The sequence below is a fragment of the Gorilla gorilla genome, chromosome 15, assembly GCF_029281585.2.
Source record: "Gorilla gorilla gorilla isolate KB3781 chromosome 15, NHGRI_mGorGor1-v2.1_pri, whole genome shotgun sequence".
NCBI lineage: Eukaryota > Metazoa > Chordata > Mammalia > Primates > Hominidae > Gorilla > Gorilla gorilla.
Genome location: NC_073239.2, coordinates 88,303,631 through 88,320,938, shown reverse-complemented (window position 1 = coordinate 88,320,938; position 17,308 = coordinate 88,303,631). Strand labels below are relative to the sequence as shown.

The 17,308-nt window shown below is 37.6% G+C and overlaps 1 protein-coding gene across 30 annotated transcripts in view; it reads right to left on the bottom strand.

Moving 5' to 3' along the window:
- The window catches only part of SIPA1L1 (signal induced proliferation associated 1 like 1), a 415,163-nt gene that overhangs the window by 298,121 nt on the left and 99,734 nt on the right, over nt 1-17,308 (bottom strand). Inside the window, exon 1 of one of the 30 annotated variants that reach the window (XM_055362233.2) lies at nt 1,077-1,497. The exons of 28 other annotated variants lie outside the window; for them this stretch is intronic. The gene's annotated coding sequence lies outside the window, so the exon portion shown is untranslated. Of the gene's footprint in view, nt 1-1,076; nt 1,498-17,308 lie in introns of those variants that run through there. One more of the 30 variants, XM_055362228.2, reaches the window with a different exon arrangement.

Here is a 17,308-nt window from a genome sequence, read left to right as displayed (position 1 = left end):
GCGCAAAATGCTGAGATTACAAGCATGAGCCACTGTACCTAGACATATTTTATCTTTTTAATCATCTTACTTATGCTACAAGTTTAGAAGCTTTAGGCAGTGGCTCATGCCTGTAATCCTAGCACTTTGGGAGGTGGAGACAGGCAGACTGCCTGAGCTCAGGAGTTCAAGACCAGCCTGGGCAACATGGTGAAACCCCATCTCTACTAAAATAGAAAAAAATCAGCCAGGAATGGTGATGCACGCCTGTAGTCCCAGCTACTCAGGAGACTGAGGCATGAAAATTGCTTGAACCTGGGAGGCAGAGGTTGCAGTAAGCTGAGATGGCGCCACTCTAGCTTAGGCAACATAGTAAGACTCTGTCTCAAAAAACAAACAAAAAATAAGTTCAGAAGCTTTAGGAGGGCAAGGCCTGTATATGACCGACCTCTTCTTCCAATCCTTTCCCTGTCCCTCTTCCCGTATAACAGGAATTAAATGAGTTAATAGGGAGTGGCTTCTAAAAATAAGTCAACCAAATCATGAGATTATTCAACATCTCATGGTTCTTCTGCCAAGTGATTCATCACCTCTAAGACCCAAAGTTAAAGTTTGAATAGATGTAGACACTTCTCTCACATCTGGGCAAGGAATTCAACAAAAATCTTTTAAATCAAAAGAAAACGTTTTACCTAAATAAGGTTTTCATTAATGGTAAAATACTCAGAAACAATAGAAACAGTGAACTGAAACTAAAAATGTAGGGGAAAAAAGACTGTGCTACCAAATTTTATAATGTCCATGACACTTTAATATTCTTTTCTCCTCCAGCCAAATACTTTTCTTAGAAAGATAAATTAATGTTTTCCATTCCATACTCATGAGTAGTTATGAAAATAAAGTAGCATATACTACGGTAGAGGGTTTTAAGTTATTAGATTAATCAAATTAAAGTTGACTCATAAAATATATTTTGACCTTGATGCTTTCCAATGTGGGTATCACCCCATTAAAACATCTGTTTTCTATTTCCAATATTTCAGAATCATTAAATTTATGACATTAAATTTATGACAAACACAGAATGCTCCACCTACCTTTTCCTTGCAAGGGGTGGTGCCAGTGAAGAAGAGGGAGAGGAGTGGTAGTGAAGAAGACGGTAGTGAAGAAGAGAGAATTAAATACTGACTTTCCCCCTCCTGTCTGCAGCACATTTCTTAACAGTACAAAAAGAGGCTTGGGTTTAATTTTGAGTTCAATGAAGCCTGAGAAGCCAGTTGCTGAAACAGAAATTCATCTGAGAAACTAGCCATCCTTTGTGTTGCCCTCCTCTCCATGAGGTCTTCCTGGGTTAGAGTGATGACAGCTCAACTCCTCCTCAGGGTACCACAGGTGAGCTCTTGGAAAGGTTCTCTTCAGCTAAAACCACATTAGTTAAATCAAATCAAAAAACAGTAAGCAGGAAAGCAGAGGGCAAAAAAAAAAACCTGCTCTCCTAGTATTTCTGTATCAATTCCAAGTACTTTCCTTCTCTCACTGCCAGCAGCACCCATCAATTCCCATAGTAACCAGCCCACGGCTTTCCAACCAGCCCAAGAGGGAGGCAAGTAAGCTGCAGGCAGAAGCACATGAGAGCATGACCCAAAACCCAGGCACCAATCTAATAGTTACTTGGTGGCTTAAACATTCCAATTCTACCTCCTTACTTCCTTAATTCCCAGATTCCCAGATGGCCCTCTCCTCTTCCCCTTCAACCTGATGTGGAGACAGGCAAGAGGATTTTTTTCTAGAATTCTGCACAAACAATTTTTCTGTTTTCTGGTGCAATTTTTGTTCATGTCTGTTTGGTACCAAAGCAACCGTGGTCCTTTTACCACATGCGCATAAATGTATACTGTTGAATCCTCTGGAATGAAAGTAAAGACTGCAAAGATATTGGGAGCGATATTTTGAGATCTGGGAATAAGGATGAAAAAGGAATGAAGAACAAAAGGTGCTGCTGACGTGGGTGGAGATGATCTTTGCTTTAAGAACAGGATTCATTATGTGGGCTGGTCAGAAGTGGGAACAAGAGCAGGAAGGCCACAGGGGATTGAGAGTACTTCTGTCCCCAACACACTCATCAAGGACGTGCAATCGGGGGCCAAGGCTCATTATGGTGATTTTCAACAGGGAAAGAGGGAATTATCGGAACTGGGGTGAAATGTGGGTGATGATTAAAGAAGTTTGAGAGAAAAAAAAGCATACCTAGCTGATTCCAACATCTAAAGAATTACTATGGTGATGAGTTTTGTTTTTTGTTTTTTGTTTTGTTTTTTTTTTAACTAAAAAGTAAGGTAGAGAATCAAATTAAAAGTGCACAGCATGGGCTATGAACCACTTCTAAAAGGTTTCACATCTTCTTTAACAGAATTTAATGGCTAAAATGTAAGGAGATAACAAGGGTGACAGAAGGTACTGAAAAAAACAGTATGTGAGTCACGGCCCATGTTTTCTTTAGGATAGATGCTGAGTAAACAACTAAAGAGTTACGGTACATGCCTGTGTACATTTTAAATTTCAATAGATACTTCCAAATTACTTCCTATTGAGGATCCCACAGTGGTATGGACAAGCTCTCTAAACTTACGCCTTGCTAATTACAGAATATATAATAATAAAGGCCCTAAAATATAATTCAGCATCACTAAAAGTAAAGGGAAAACAGAAATGTTTGTTGTGATAGAGGTAGTATGATGAGTAACTGCTCTCTGTAGTATCAGTAATGAAATACTTGTACAATAAGCCGGGCGCGGTGTCTTACGCCTGGAATCCCAGCACTTTGGGAAGTCCAGGCGGGCAGATCACTTGAGGCTAGGAGTTCGAGACCAGCCTGGCCAACATGGTGAAACTACTAAAAATACAAAAATTTGCTAGGTGAAGTGAAACACACCTGTAATCCTAGCTACTTAAGTGGCTGAGGCACCCCAAAATACCTCGAACCAGAGAGGCAGAGGTTGCAACAAGTCGAGATCATGCTACTGGACTCCAGCCTGGGTGACAGAACGAGACTCTGTCTCAAAGAAAAATAAATTTGTAAAATATATATGTAGTTTCTAAGAGACAGGGTCTCACTATCGCCCAGGCTGGTTTTGAACTCCTGGGCTCAAGCAATCCTCCTGCCTTGGCCTCCAAAAGTGCTAAGATTACAGGCATGAGCCGCCCCTACCACTCCCAGCAAATTTTGTAAAATCAACTTTTTTTTAAAAGCAGATGAGAAATATTTGAGCTACACAAAACAAATTCTTAGAGGATCAATGCTTTAAAAATTTTAAATTAATAAGTAAATTTAACGCAATCCCAATAAGATTATCAGGATATTCTTTCAGAAATTCAAAAGCTGGCCGGGCGCAGCGGCTCATGCCTGTAATCCCAGCACTTTGGGAGGCCGAGGCAGGCAGATCACGAGATCAAGAGATTAAGACCATCCTGGCTAAGACGGTGAAACCCCGTCTCTACTAAAAATACAAAAAATTAGCCAGGCATGGTGGCACGCACCTGTAGTCCCAGCTACTCCAGAGACTGAGGCAGGAGAATCGCTTGAACCCGGGCGATGGAGGTTGCAGTGAGCCGAGATCGTGCCACTGCACTCCAGCCTGGGTGACAGAGTGAGACTCTGTCTCAAAAAAAAAAAAAAAAAAAAATTCAGAAGGTATATCTGTAGTTTATATGGAAAATAAACAAGAACAATGAGGGCAATTATAAAAAAGAAGAGTAATAAGGGGGACCAGCTTTAATATTTGCCAGATAGTATAAAATATGTTATAAATATATAATAATTTAAAAGGTCTAAAACTGGTTCATGAACAAGCCATCAAATCAATGGATACAACAAACATTCTAAAAAGACTTCAGGAATTTGATAAGATAAAACGTGACATCAGTGTAGAAAAGATAAATTGTTCAATAAATGGTGCTGGCACAACTATACAGCCACATGGAAAAGAGGATGGGATACCAACTCACATTAAAATAAATCCCAAATTGATTTAAAGTCTTAAACATAAAAAAAAACCCACAAAGTATTAAAAGTAAGAGATTTTTTCATAATCTTGAAGAGCCTAAGACCTAAGTAAGACATAAAATTCCAAAACCATGAAGTAGAATAGTAATAAACCTGATGATCCAAAAATAAATTCATATATAGCAAAAATTACCATAAATGACAAAATACAAACCCACTGGAAAAAACTAGCAGCCTCTATCACAAAGTGCTAATTTCCTTTTTATATAAAAACATTATTTCCATAGATAAATTGGCAGTCAATTCACAGAAAGGGAAATTGTTCTTAAGCACACGATAGTATGTTCAACCTCACTTATAACAAGAGAAATGCACAGAAAAATAGTGATAATAATTCCATTTTTTCACCTATGAAATTTGCAAAATTGAATTGTTAAATCACACGCTACCTGCAAGGGAGAGGTAAAACACATACATTGCTGAAGCCAACAGACACATGAAAAAATGCTCATCATCACTGGCCATCAGAGAAATGCAAATCAAAACCACAATGAGATACCATCTCACACCAGTTAGAATGGTGACCATTAAAAAGTTAGGAAACAACATGTGCTGGAGAGGATGTGGAGAAATAGGAATACTTTCTCACTGTTGGTGGGACTGTAAACTAGTTCAACCATTGTGGAAGACAGTGTGGCGATTCCTCAAGGATCTAGAACTAGAAATACCATTTGACCCAGCCATCCCATTACTGGGTATACACCCAAAGGATTATAAATCATGCTGCTATAAAGACACATGCACACGTATGTTTATTGCGGCACTATCCACAATAGCAAAGACTTGGAACCCACCCAAATGTCCATCAATGATAAGACTGGATTAAGAAAATGTGGCACATATACACCATGGAATACTATGCAGCCATAAAAAAGGATGAGTTCATGTCCTTTGTAGGGACATGGATGAAGCTGGAAACCATCATTCTCAGCAACCTATCACAAGGACAAAAAACCAAACACCGCATGTTCTCACTCATAGGTGGGAATTGAACAATGAGAACATTTGGACACAGGAAGGGGAACATCACACACCGGGGCCTGTCGTGGGATGGGGGGAGGGAGGAGGGATAGCATTAGGAGATATACCTAATGTAAATGATGAATTAATGGGTGCAGCACACCAACACGGCACATGTATACATATGTAACAAACCTGCATGTTGTGCACATGTACCCTAGAACTTAAAGTATAATTTAAAAAAAAAGAAAAAAGAAAAACACATACATTGCTGAGAGGAGTGTAAATGTATACAATGTTTAAGGAGGGCAGTTTAGCAATAAAGATACGAATATATTCTTCCACCCAAAAATGCCTCCATATAAACTGCATACTTGCAAGCTCAAGGATAGCCACTATAGCACTGTTAATAATATCAAAAGATTGGAAACAACTTAAAGTCCATTATTAAGAGACTAGGTAAAAACTGGAATAAAACACAATGAAAGCATAGTACAGTATGCTACCATTTGTGTAAAAATAAATTTCTACGAAGCATACATATTGCTGGGCACAGTGGCTCATACCTGTAATCCCAGGACTTTGGGAGGCCAAGGTGGGAGGATCACTTGAACCCAGGAGTTTAAGACCAGCCCGGACAACACAGGGAGAGACTCTGACTTTACAAAAAAATAGTAAGTTAGTTGGGCATGGTGGTGCACACCTGTTGTCCCAGCTACTGAGGAGGCTGAGGTGGGAGGATCGCTTGAGCCCAGGAGTTCAAGGCCACAGTGAGCTATGACTGTCCCACCACACTCCAGCCTGGGCAACAAGGCAAGACCCTGTCTCAAACAAAACCAAACAAAAGAGCATACGTATAAACGAAATGTGGCATTTCTGGATTAGATCCTGGAAAACAAAAAGGACAGGAACAGAAAAACAGGTGAAATCTGAATAAAATTTATATAGTTTAGTTTCACTGTATTACCTTGGAATATTATTCCATGGACTTGTAACATCCATATGAAAACATAAAATTTAGCTTTTTAAAAATCTAATTACTTTGTGATGAAACTTACTTCATCTGTGATACTCATATCCTTCTACATATTGCTAATAAGAAACATCAAGAGTATATGTATTTCTTCAACACTTTTAAAATATATCCATTACTGCACCTAAACATACAGGACATCTGTCTCATCTACTAGATTTCAGGTCCTTAACAGTAGAGGCTGTCAAACTCATCTCTGTACTCAAAGAATCTGACAAATATTTACCACACAGAAAGAGTTCAACAAATGAAAGCCAAAATTAATAGGTTCTGGTCCAGTGATCCAATTTTTAATTAGTGAGAAATTTTGTATTCCAAATGTCTCAACAATTCTAAGGGTTTCCTTTGATCCTTAGTCACAATCACATGGAAGAGAAAAGCAAAGGACAAAGAGAAGTGAAGTAATTCTCACTAAGGATTTAAGTGGGAAAATAGAGAGGCATTTTAAATATACTACCTTCCAACTTTCTAGACATTTTGCTCTGTGCTAGGGGCTGTAGAGAATATAAAGATAGATAAGATATTATCCTTACAATAAAGGTTGGGCATAATTCATTTAAAGTCAACATTTGAAAAGGTGAAACTATGAAATTGCCTTGGATTTTCAAGAATGTTTTCCATGGAAGGTATTAAAATCCTTTTCAATGAAAAGTGCCTTATTCTGCAATGTAAGAATGTGATAAAACTCCGATTTTGACAAAGTTTTGGTCTTCGATGATCTTTTCTCAGGAAAAAAAAACTCATGGACAGCATGCTTAAGAATGTCCAGACAAGCGCTAGGTGCAGTGGCTTACGCCTGTAATCCCAGCACTTTGGGAGGCTGAGGTGGCAGGATCCCTTGAGCTCAAGAGTTTGAGACCAGCCGAGGCAACATGGTGAAGCCCCGTCACTACAAAAAGTACAAAAATTAGTTGGGCGTGGTAGCGCACACCCATAGTCCCAGCTACTCAGGAAGCTGAGGTTGGAAGACTGCTTGAGCCCGAGAGGTTAAGGCCATGGTGAACTGTGATTGCACTACTGCATTCCAGTCCGGAAAAGAGAATGAGGCACTATCTCAAATAATAATAATATCCAGACAAGAGTCTACCTTCAAACTCCATTGATAATCTAATCTTCCAAATATTCAAAATCCAAAAGATAATTCAGGAAATAGAGACTCTGAGTTCCCTGAATGGGTAAAAAGAATACTGCTAAGTTTCTCCCAAAGCATTAAGAGTGCTCTCTAACTCCAGAAACTCAGAGTTCTAAGCCTTAGCTCTAACACTATACAGCAGAATAACCTTGTCAAACCACCTGATCTCTGTAAATATCCATTCTCACCTATAAACAGATAACAAATAAGATTCTTTCCAGGTATAAAACTCTATTACACCCCTTTCCATTCACACCCTAAGCAAAAGATCTTATAATCCTTTCATACAAACACACACCAACACACACCAACACATGCATTTGTGCATGTTCAGTAGAAGAGCTACCTGTAACATTTACTTCCTATTTCCATAGCAGCCCAGCCACAAAAACAAAATAGTATTTGATTACAAATCAGGGGCATATAAAAGCAGTTCGCAAATCAATGTGAAAAGGATTTATTCAGTACTATGAAATTAAATAAAAATGTGCATGTTGTACAATCAAACATTCATTTGATTGTTCATTCTGTTGGGGTGCAGAAAACAATACCCCAAAATGAAGGTCTCAGAAGCAAATGCTTTTCTCTGACCTTCTCCTGCCCTCCTGTCTCTCAGTCCCACTCTCTGCTGAGGCTGGCCATAGAAACTGGAATCCCTCTTTCCCAAGGCAGATCATAGAAACCAGAAATCCCTTTCCTCAGAGCTAGTCATAAAACATAAATACATTACTATAACTTTCCCTCCACCTTTCTGTGTAAATACTGGCCATAAAGAAATTATCTGACTACCTTGTGTGATTGTAGGTTGTTAGGCCCCCATTCTAGAGAAGGTTGTGCCTCAGACCCCGAGGGAAGGAATTCATGCTCAGAGAGGCCAACAAGAATCTAGATAGGCAGGCCAGGCACAGTGGCTTACGCTTGTAATCTCAACAATCTGGGAGGCCGAGGCAGGAGGATTGCTTGAGCCCAGGAGTTCAAGACCAACCTGGCAACATAGTAACGCCTCATCTCTACAAAAAATAAAAAATTAGTCAGGCGAGGTGGCACAGGTCTAGAGTCCCAGCTACTCCGGAGGCTGAAACAGGTGGATTGCTTGAGCCCAAGAGTTTGAGGCTGCAGTGAGCTGTGATCACGCCAATGTACTCTAGCCTGGGCTACAGAGACAAGATCCTTTCTCAAAAATTAAAAAAAAGAAAAAGAAAAAAAGAAAGCAAGAAGCACCACCTAGACAGGCCCTGCTGAGTTTCCCCACTCAACTGATTACCATTTAATCACCTCCTTTTTGTCAAAGCCTATTTCTACACGGCTGTCTATACTCTGTTGAACCTAAGCATAAAAATAGACAATTTCCCTGTATCTTTGGGTTTTCATTTTGAAAGCTTCTGTGTACACACATTAAATAAATTTGCATGCCTTTTCTCCAATTAATCTGCCTTTTCTGAGTTGATTTTCTATCAAACCTTCAGAGGGGCCAAGAGGAGCCCTCCCTTGGCCCTTATAGTTCATTCATGTTAAGGATTATGAAGTCCAACTTGGCTTTCATGTGATTTATTTTTATTTATTTATTTATTTTTTAGACACTACCTTGCCTCTGTTGCCCAGGCTGGAGTACAGTGGTGCAATCACAGCTCACTACAGCCTTGACCTCCCAGACTCAAGCAATCCTCCCACCTCAGCCTCCCAAGTAGCTGGAAGTACAGGCATGTTCCACCATACCTAGCTAATTTTTGTATTTTTTTGTAAGACTAGGTCTCACGATGTTGCCCAGGCTGGTCTCGAACTCCTGGACTCACGCGATTCTCCTGCCTCAGCCTCCCAAGTGCTGATATTACAGCTGAGAGCCACCACACCCAGCCACATGTAATCTTTTATGTACTAGTTAGTCCACATATAACTACTTCTGTGAGTTATCTTTAGGAGTGTATACTGCTACTTGACATTTTTACTTTATTTGCCTCTTTTCATAGTGTGGAAGAAAGCACACTAGGGGAAAGTTGCAAGAATATTCACCCATATGAAAAGATGTGAATTAGCAGTGGGTGGTTTTCTTCTAACTTATTTAACATAATCCTTAGCTCCGGACTACTAGCTTGAAAGCTGATTGTATGAAAAGCAGAACAAGGATCTGCGAGTAGGAGTTAACATGCTAAAAGCATATCGTGCATTTAATTATCTCATCAACTGAAACTGTCCCTTTCAAAATACACAAATAACACTGGGCTGCTAACAAATTTGTTCTCAAGAAGTTTTTCTTCCCTAAATAACAAAAAATATAAGTGTATATGTATATCTATATAGGACCTTTATAATAATATCAATAATAGGTCCTTCACATTTCCACAGTGAAGGATAAAACTGAGTTGATCAGGATTTGAAATACCCATCTTTAAGGATGAACTAGAAAAGCCTCCCTGAAGAAATGAATTTGAATGTGTTTCAAAGGGAGGGCAAGGTGACTTGACAGGTGGTGAAAAGAAAGAGAAACTGCAAGCAAGGAAAATGCCCTGTGCAAAAGCTGCCCCTGTGGTTTCTCAAGAAGCAAAGTTGCAAAGTGATTCCACAACTGAGAAAGATATTAGTTAAGCACAAACAAAAGGGAGAGAAGCTACACATTATGTGACATTCAGCCTCAGTCTTCTCATCTGTTATAGGAGAAGGCTGGATTAAGTGATTTCTCTGGTCCCGTGCAGCTTGTTTCCTATGAGGCACTGCACTGACAACCTCATGCTCCCAAAAACCCTGCTGGGCTCCTGGCTTATTAGCCCCATTTGTTAGATGAATAGAGTGAGGCTCAGAATACTGATGAGATCTCCAGCTAGAGGATTTTAGAGATAAAATGGAACAGACATAACTATTGTGGAGAAAGAAGTAGCATATGAAGACTGATAACTTCAAAAACCAAAGCTTCTGAAAATAATTTATTGATAAAATTAAGTATTACAGTTTTTTATTTTCTTAAAAGATCAAAAGAAAGAAATATTCCCCATCATACCAGACAACCATGCAAAAAAAAAAAAGGAGAAGAATAAATACCATTCTTACTTTGAAACCAACAGTCCTTTAAGGGAAACTAGAGGAGGTGGTGTGCCTATTTCTGCCCAGCAGTAGCTCTCATTTAATTATGTATTCCCTCTGCCTGTGGTGTCCATAATGAGGTAGGTGTGATGCTGAATATACAACACATCCCTCAGCCATTAGAACACAGATTAGCAGTTAACTGAAGAAGTCTTCCAAACTTCAGAAGCACTTAAGACAACCCTCACACCTAGCCTTACCCCCAATGCACAGATTCTAAAACAAGGTGTTACTTTTACATAAAAGCTCAATGGTAATTATAGTAATTTACCTGCAATTATTCAACAGCAGAATTCTTTATTTCTAAATAAATTCACATCTGATAGCAAAATACAGTGCAATGAATAAAACTAGCCTTCAACTTCAAAGCCAAATATTACAAGCTAATGAGATCTACCTATTTGTAAATATACATCAGGTCTTCAAGCACAGTTCCTACCCTGTACCATTCCTCCACATATAAACATATAGGACTAAAGAACCTATCCTCTGCTGATGGAAGCCACTTAGATAAAGCAATTCGAGAGTTTCTATTACAATATCCCATGACCTGACAACTGCATAGAGAAACATGCCCATATACACAGAGCCAAGGACAAGGATGTTGCCTGCAGCCTTGTTTATAATCAGGAACTATCAGAAACAACCTAGAAGTTCAGCAATGGGAAAAATGAAGAAAAAAAAAAAAATCAATCCCCATGACTAGGCAGCAGTTAAAAAGGATGAACTGGGTTTATATGAACCAACATGAATACCTATCCAAAGCAAGTTGTTGAATGAAAAAAAAAAATTACAGATATTAAATACAATGGCAATTATGTGAAGTTTGTAAAATACAAAAATACAATGCTTTTATATTATAAATAAAAATAAAAGTACCAAATCAACAAACTGTTTACCAGTGGAGAGCAAGCCAGAGAACCAGGACGAGGGAAGTGGGGAGGAAACAGGCACTCAAACCTTATAAATGGACTAATTTATTACTTCTATTAAAAAATTAATTTTGAAAAAATGTCTCACAAAAACATAATGTTATCAAGTGACTTGGGATTAAATAATATGGTGAAATAAAAATAATACCTCAGCAACTATTACTAAATTAAAATGAAATTGAGGAGCAGGTTCTGGGATGATGACAGAGTAGCAAGTATCAGGAATCTGTCTTCCCGCCCAGACAATAGAGGCACTGGCAGAATCTATCCAAAATAATTATTTTGGAGCTGTGGAATCTATGGAAAACTTGCAACTTCTAGCGGAAGGTTTGAACAGTTCATTGAGGTTATTTTCATTTAATTTTGGCTCTTACCGTAGTTGCAGCTACCCATCATCTACCCCAAGTCCTGGGGCAGGTAGCTGGGCACACATTTCCTAGAGTAGTTTGCACACAGCTGGCAAGAGCCAGGATGGGCAAAAAGGACCCTGCCCTCTAAATATCAGGGATCTGTGCTCTAATGGCTGACTGCTGCTTCTGATCACAAAAGTGCAAAGAGGCCACTGTTGTTGAACCTCCCCTCTTGCAGGAAGCCCCTCCTTTTTGACCAAAGGGACTTCAGGGCATTTAACAGGCCAGAGCCCTTCTCCCCAACCCCTGTTCAATTTTCTCTTTACCCCTTTTAAGGGCCAGACATTAAAGACTAGGCCATTCAAAAGCAACCACATATATGGGGAAAATTAGAACGTGACCATGCATGGCCAGGGAAAGGTGCAGACTCAGAAAATATCTGAAAAGACCTTAAATTTACACGTCAGACTGATCATCAGCACAGAGACAGCCTATAATAAAAATAAAAATAAAAATAAAACCAGTAAAAAAGAAAAAAAACTGCAAATCATAAGGAAGGGGGAGAATCTGATTTCCAGAGTTGGCACATTATAAGATTAAAATGTCCAGTTTTCAGCCAGGCATGGTTGCTCATGCCTGTAATCCCAGCATTTTGGGAGGCTGAGGTGGGGGGAATCACCTGAGGTCAGGAGTCCGAGACCAGCCTGGCCAACATGGCAAACAAAACCCCATCACTACTAAAAATACAAAAATTAGCAGGCACAGTGGCACACACCTATAGTCCCAGCTACTTGGGAGGCTGAGGCAGGAGAATCACTTGAATCTGGGAGGTGGAGGCTGCAGAGAGTCGAGATCGCACAACCGCACTCCATCTCAAAAAAAATGAGACTCCATCTCAAAAAATAAAAAATAAAAAAATAAAGTGTCCAGTTTTCAACAACAACAACAAAATCACAAGAAACACAAACAGGAAAATACTGCCCATTCAAAGGAAAAAATAAATTAAAAACTGACCCTGAAAAATACTTGTTGGCAGATTTACTAGACAAAAACAACCATGTTAAAGATAAAACAAAGAACTAAAGGAAGATGTAGAGAAACTTAAAAAAAATTCATAAGCAAAATGAAAATATTCATAAAGAGATGCAAAATCCAGAAAAAAATTTTTGAAGTTGAAATGCACAATAGAAATGAAAAATCCACTGAGGGAATCAAAGGCAGATTTGAGGATGCAAAAGAAAGAATCAGTGAACCTGAAGAGAGGACAATGAAAATGATCAAGTCTGAGAAACAGGAAGAAGACTGTAGAAAAGTGAGCAGAGCCAGGGGACCTATGGGACACCATCAAGCTAAGCAACACATACACTGTGAGAGTTCCAAAAGGAGACAAGAGAACTCAAAGAGACCCCCATTGGTACACATTATAGTATCTTTCTAAAGACAAAGATAGAATCTTGAAAGCAGCTGGAGAAAAGCAACTCATCACATACAAAGGATCCTCCTAAGATTATTAGCAGTTTTCTCATCAGAAACTTTGGAGGCCAAAAGGCAGTAGGAAGATATATTCAAAGTGCAAAAAACAAACAAACAAACCTATCAACCAGAATGTTATTCTGTCAAAACTGTCCTTCAAAAGTGGGTGCGAAATGAAGACATTCTCAGACAAAAAAAAAAGCTGAGAAAGTTTACTACCATTAGACCCGTCTTGCAAGAAATGATAAAAGAAGTCCCTGCAGGGTAAAAATAAAAGGACACTAAAAAGTAACTTGCAGCCATATAAAGAAATAAAGACTTCAATAAAAGTAAATGCATGAGCAATTATAAAAGTATCATTGTAAAAACAGTCTGTAACTGCATTTTTTGTTTGCTCTGTGATTTTAGAGACTAAACTTTCTCTAAAAATTTAGTCTAAAAGGTAGTACTATTAGCTACAATGCCACATTTTGTTTTCTACATGGTTTAAGAAATGAATGCACTAATCTCTTATTAGTTCATTATTACTTTATGTTTTTGAGCACACAAGGTATAAAGATGTAATTCTGTGACATCAACAGTCAAAAAGGTGGTGCCTGAACTATTAGAGGAAGAGAGTTTATGTAGTTAAGCTGGTATAAATTCAGGCCGGGTGCAGTGGTTTACAACTGTAATCCCAGCACTTTGGGAGGCCAGGGCAGGCGGATCATTTGAGGTCAAGAGTTTGAGACCAGCTTGGCCAACATGGTGAAACCCCGTCTGTACTAAAAATACAAAAAAATTAGCTGGGCATGGTGGTGCACGCCTGTAATCCCAGCTACTCAGGAGGCTGAGGCAGGAGAATCGCTTGAACCTGGGAGGCAGAGGTTGCAGTAAGCCAAGATCATACCACTTGCACTCCAGCCTAGGCAACAGAGTGAGACTCTGTCTTTGGGAAAAAAAAAAAAAAAGAAATTCAAATTAGGGTATTATGACTTTAGAATGTTAAATGTAATTCCTATGGTAACCACAAAGAAAATACCTACAGAATACAAACAAGAAAAAAAAAATGTTAAAGGTTTCACTAAAAACAAACAAACAAACAAACACAAAAGTCAAAAGTTAATGCTAGAAATAAGGAACCAAAAAGCTACAAGGCATGTAGAAAACAAATAGCAACATGACAAAAGTGCCACCTTATCAGTCATTACTTTAAATGTAAATGGATTAAACTCTCTAATCAAAAGACAGAGAATGGTAGAACAGATAAAAACAACCTCTGATAGACAAAGGACATGTGTTTAAAGATTAAAAAATTAAAAAACATGATCCAACTATATGCTATCTACAAGAGGCTCACTTTAGATCCAAAGACACAAACAGATTCTAAGCGCAGTAATAAAACGACTATTTCGTGCAAACAGTCACCAAAAGAAAGCAAGGATGGTTATACTAATACCTAACAAAATAGATTTTAGGTCAAAAACGCTTACATTAAACAAAAAAAGAACATTATATAGTAACAAGAAATACAATATAGCAAGAAGATATAACCATTATAAAAATTTATTCACCTGACTATCAAAATATCTAAAATAAATCTGATAAACCAAAGAGAGAAATAGACCATTCTACAATAATAGTTGGAGACATCAATACCCCATTCTCAATAATGGATGGAACAACTGGACTGCATATAAGGAAACAGAGGACTCAAAAAACACAAGAAACCAACTAAACTAACAGGTATATACAGAACACTCCAAGAACAGTATATACATTCTTCTTAAATGCATATGGGATATTTTCCAGGACAAGCCATATACTAAGCCACAAATTAAGTCTCAACAGATTTTCAAAGATGCCACATAAAATGTCTTCTGCAATCACAACACGATGAAGTTAGAAATTAATAAGAAGTAAAACTATTTCCACAAAACACAAAATTGTAGGATACTGAACAACATATTCTTAACCAATAGATCAAAGGAGAAATCACAGAGGAAATTAGAAAATACTTAGACTTGAACGAAAATGAAAACACAAATGCCAAAACTTATGGGACACAGCAAAGGCAGTGCTGAGAGGAAAATTCACAGCTATAAATGTTTACATTAAAAGACAAAATCTCAAGTCAAAAACCTAACTTTAAGAACAAACTAAACCCAAAGCTCACAGAAAGAAGGAGTAGAGATAAACTAAACAAAAGAAAAAGCAACAGAGAAAATTAAGGAAACAAAAGTTGGTTCTTTGGAAATATCAACAAAATTGACAAATATTTACTGAGATGTACTCACACACACAAAAAGGGAAGATTCAAATTACTAAAATCAAAAATGAAAGTGGGGACATTACTACTGATTCTACAGAAATAAAAAGGCTTATAAGAGTGCACTATGAAGAACTGTATGCAAAAAAACTGGATAACCTAGAAAAAATGGATTCCTAGAAATACAAAATGTTACCAACATTAAATCATGAAGAAACAGAAAACCTAAGACATATAACTAGTACAGAGATTAAATCAGTAATTAAAAATATCTCTCAAAAAAGAAAAGTTCTGAACCTGGTGGCTTCACTGGTAAATTTTACCAAACAAATAAGGAACTAACACCAATCCCTCTCAAATTTCCATATAATTGAAGAGGAGGGAACACTTCTTAACTCATTATCTGACGCCAGTATTACCCTAAGACCAAAACCAGATGAAGATACTACAAGAAAATTGGAGACCATTATCTCTAATGAATACCGATGCAAAAATCCTCAACAAAATATTGGCAAACTGAATTCAGCAGCATAGTAAAAGGATTATACACCATGACCAAGTGGGATCTATTCATGGAATACAAGGATGGCTCAACATACAAAGATCATACACCACATTAACAGAATGAAGAGATGAAATATCCCATATGACCATCTGAATTGATGCAGAAAAAGCATCTGTTAAAATTCAACACCCTTTCATGATAAAAACATTCAATAAACTAGGAATAGAAAGAAGCTACCTCAATAAAATAAAAGCAATATATGAAAAACCAGTTGCAAACATCATGTCTATAATGAAAGTCTAAAATAAAAGTTTTTCCTCTAACATCACGAACAAGGCAAGAATGCATGCTTTCATCACTTCTATTCAACCTAGTACAGGAAGTTCCACCAGAGCATTTAGGCAAGAAAGAGAAATAAAAGGCATTCTAACTGGAAAAGAAGTAAAATTACTTCTGTCCACAGGTGATATAATCTTACATGTGGAAAACTCAAAAGGTTCCACAAAAAACTGTTAGAACTAATAAATGAATTCAGCAACATAGCAGGAGACAAAGTCTACATACAAAAATCAGTTGCATTTCTATATACTTATCAATGGACAATCTGAAAAGGACATTACAAAAACACATCAAAAGAATAAAATACCTAGGAATTAAACAAGGAAGTGAAAGACTTGTACAATGAAAACTACAAAACACTGCTGAAAGAAGTTAAAAGAAATAAATAGAAACACTTTCCATGTTCAAGGACTGAAAGGCTTGATATTAAGATAGCAATATTACCCAAAACAACATACAGATACAATACAATCCCTATCAAAATCCCAATGATATGTTTGCATAAATAAGAAAAACAATTCTAAAATTTACATGAAATGTTAGGGGACCCAAATAGCCACAATGATCCTGAAAAAGAACAAAGCAGGAAGACTCATACTTTCTGATTTCAAAACTTACTACAACGCCATGGTAATCAAAACAATATGGTACTGGCATAAAGACAGACTCAGAGACCAGTGGAATAGAATACAGAGCCCAGAATAAGCTTTTGCATATATGGTGAAATGATTTTTGACAAGAGCGCCAAGACCATTCAATGGGGAAAGGACAGTCCTTTCAACAAATGGTGCTGGGAAAACTGCGTATGCAAAAGAATACAGTTAGGTGAATACTACTTACAAAAATTAACTCAAATGAATGAAAAACTTAAATGTAAGACCTAAAACTATAAAGCTCTCAGAGGAAAACATAAGGTAGAAGCTATACAGCACTGGCTTTGGCAATGTTTTCTTAGATATGACATTAAAGGCATATATAACAAAATTAAAAAACAGACAAACTGGACTTCATGAAAATTTTAAAATTTTGTGCATCAAAAGACACTATCAACAGACTAAAAAAGGCAACACACAGAATGGGAGAAAATATTTGCAAATCATATTCATATATCTGACAAGGGATTAACATCACAGCTATATAAAGAACTATATAACTCAACCACAAAACAAACAACTTGATTCAAAAATGGGCAAAGATCTTGGATAAACATTTCTCCATA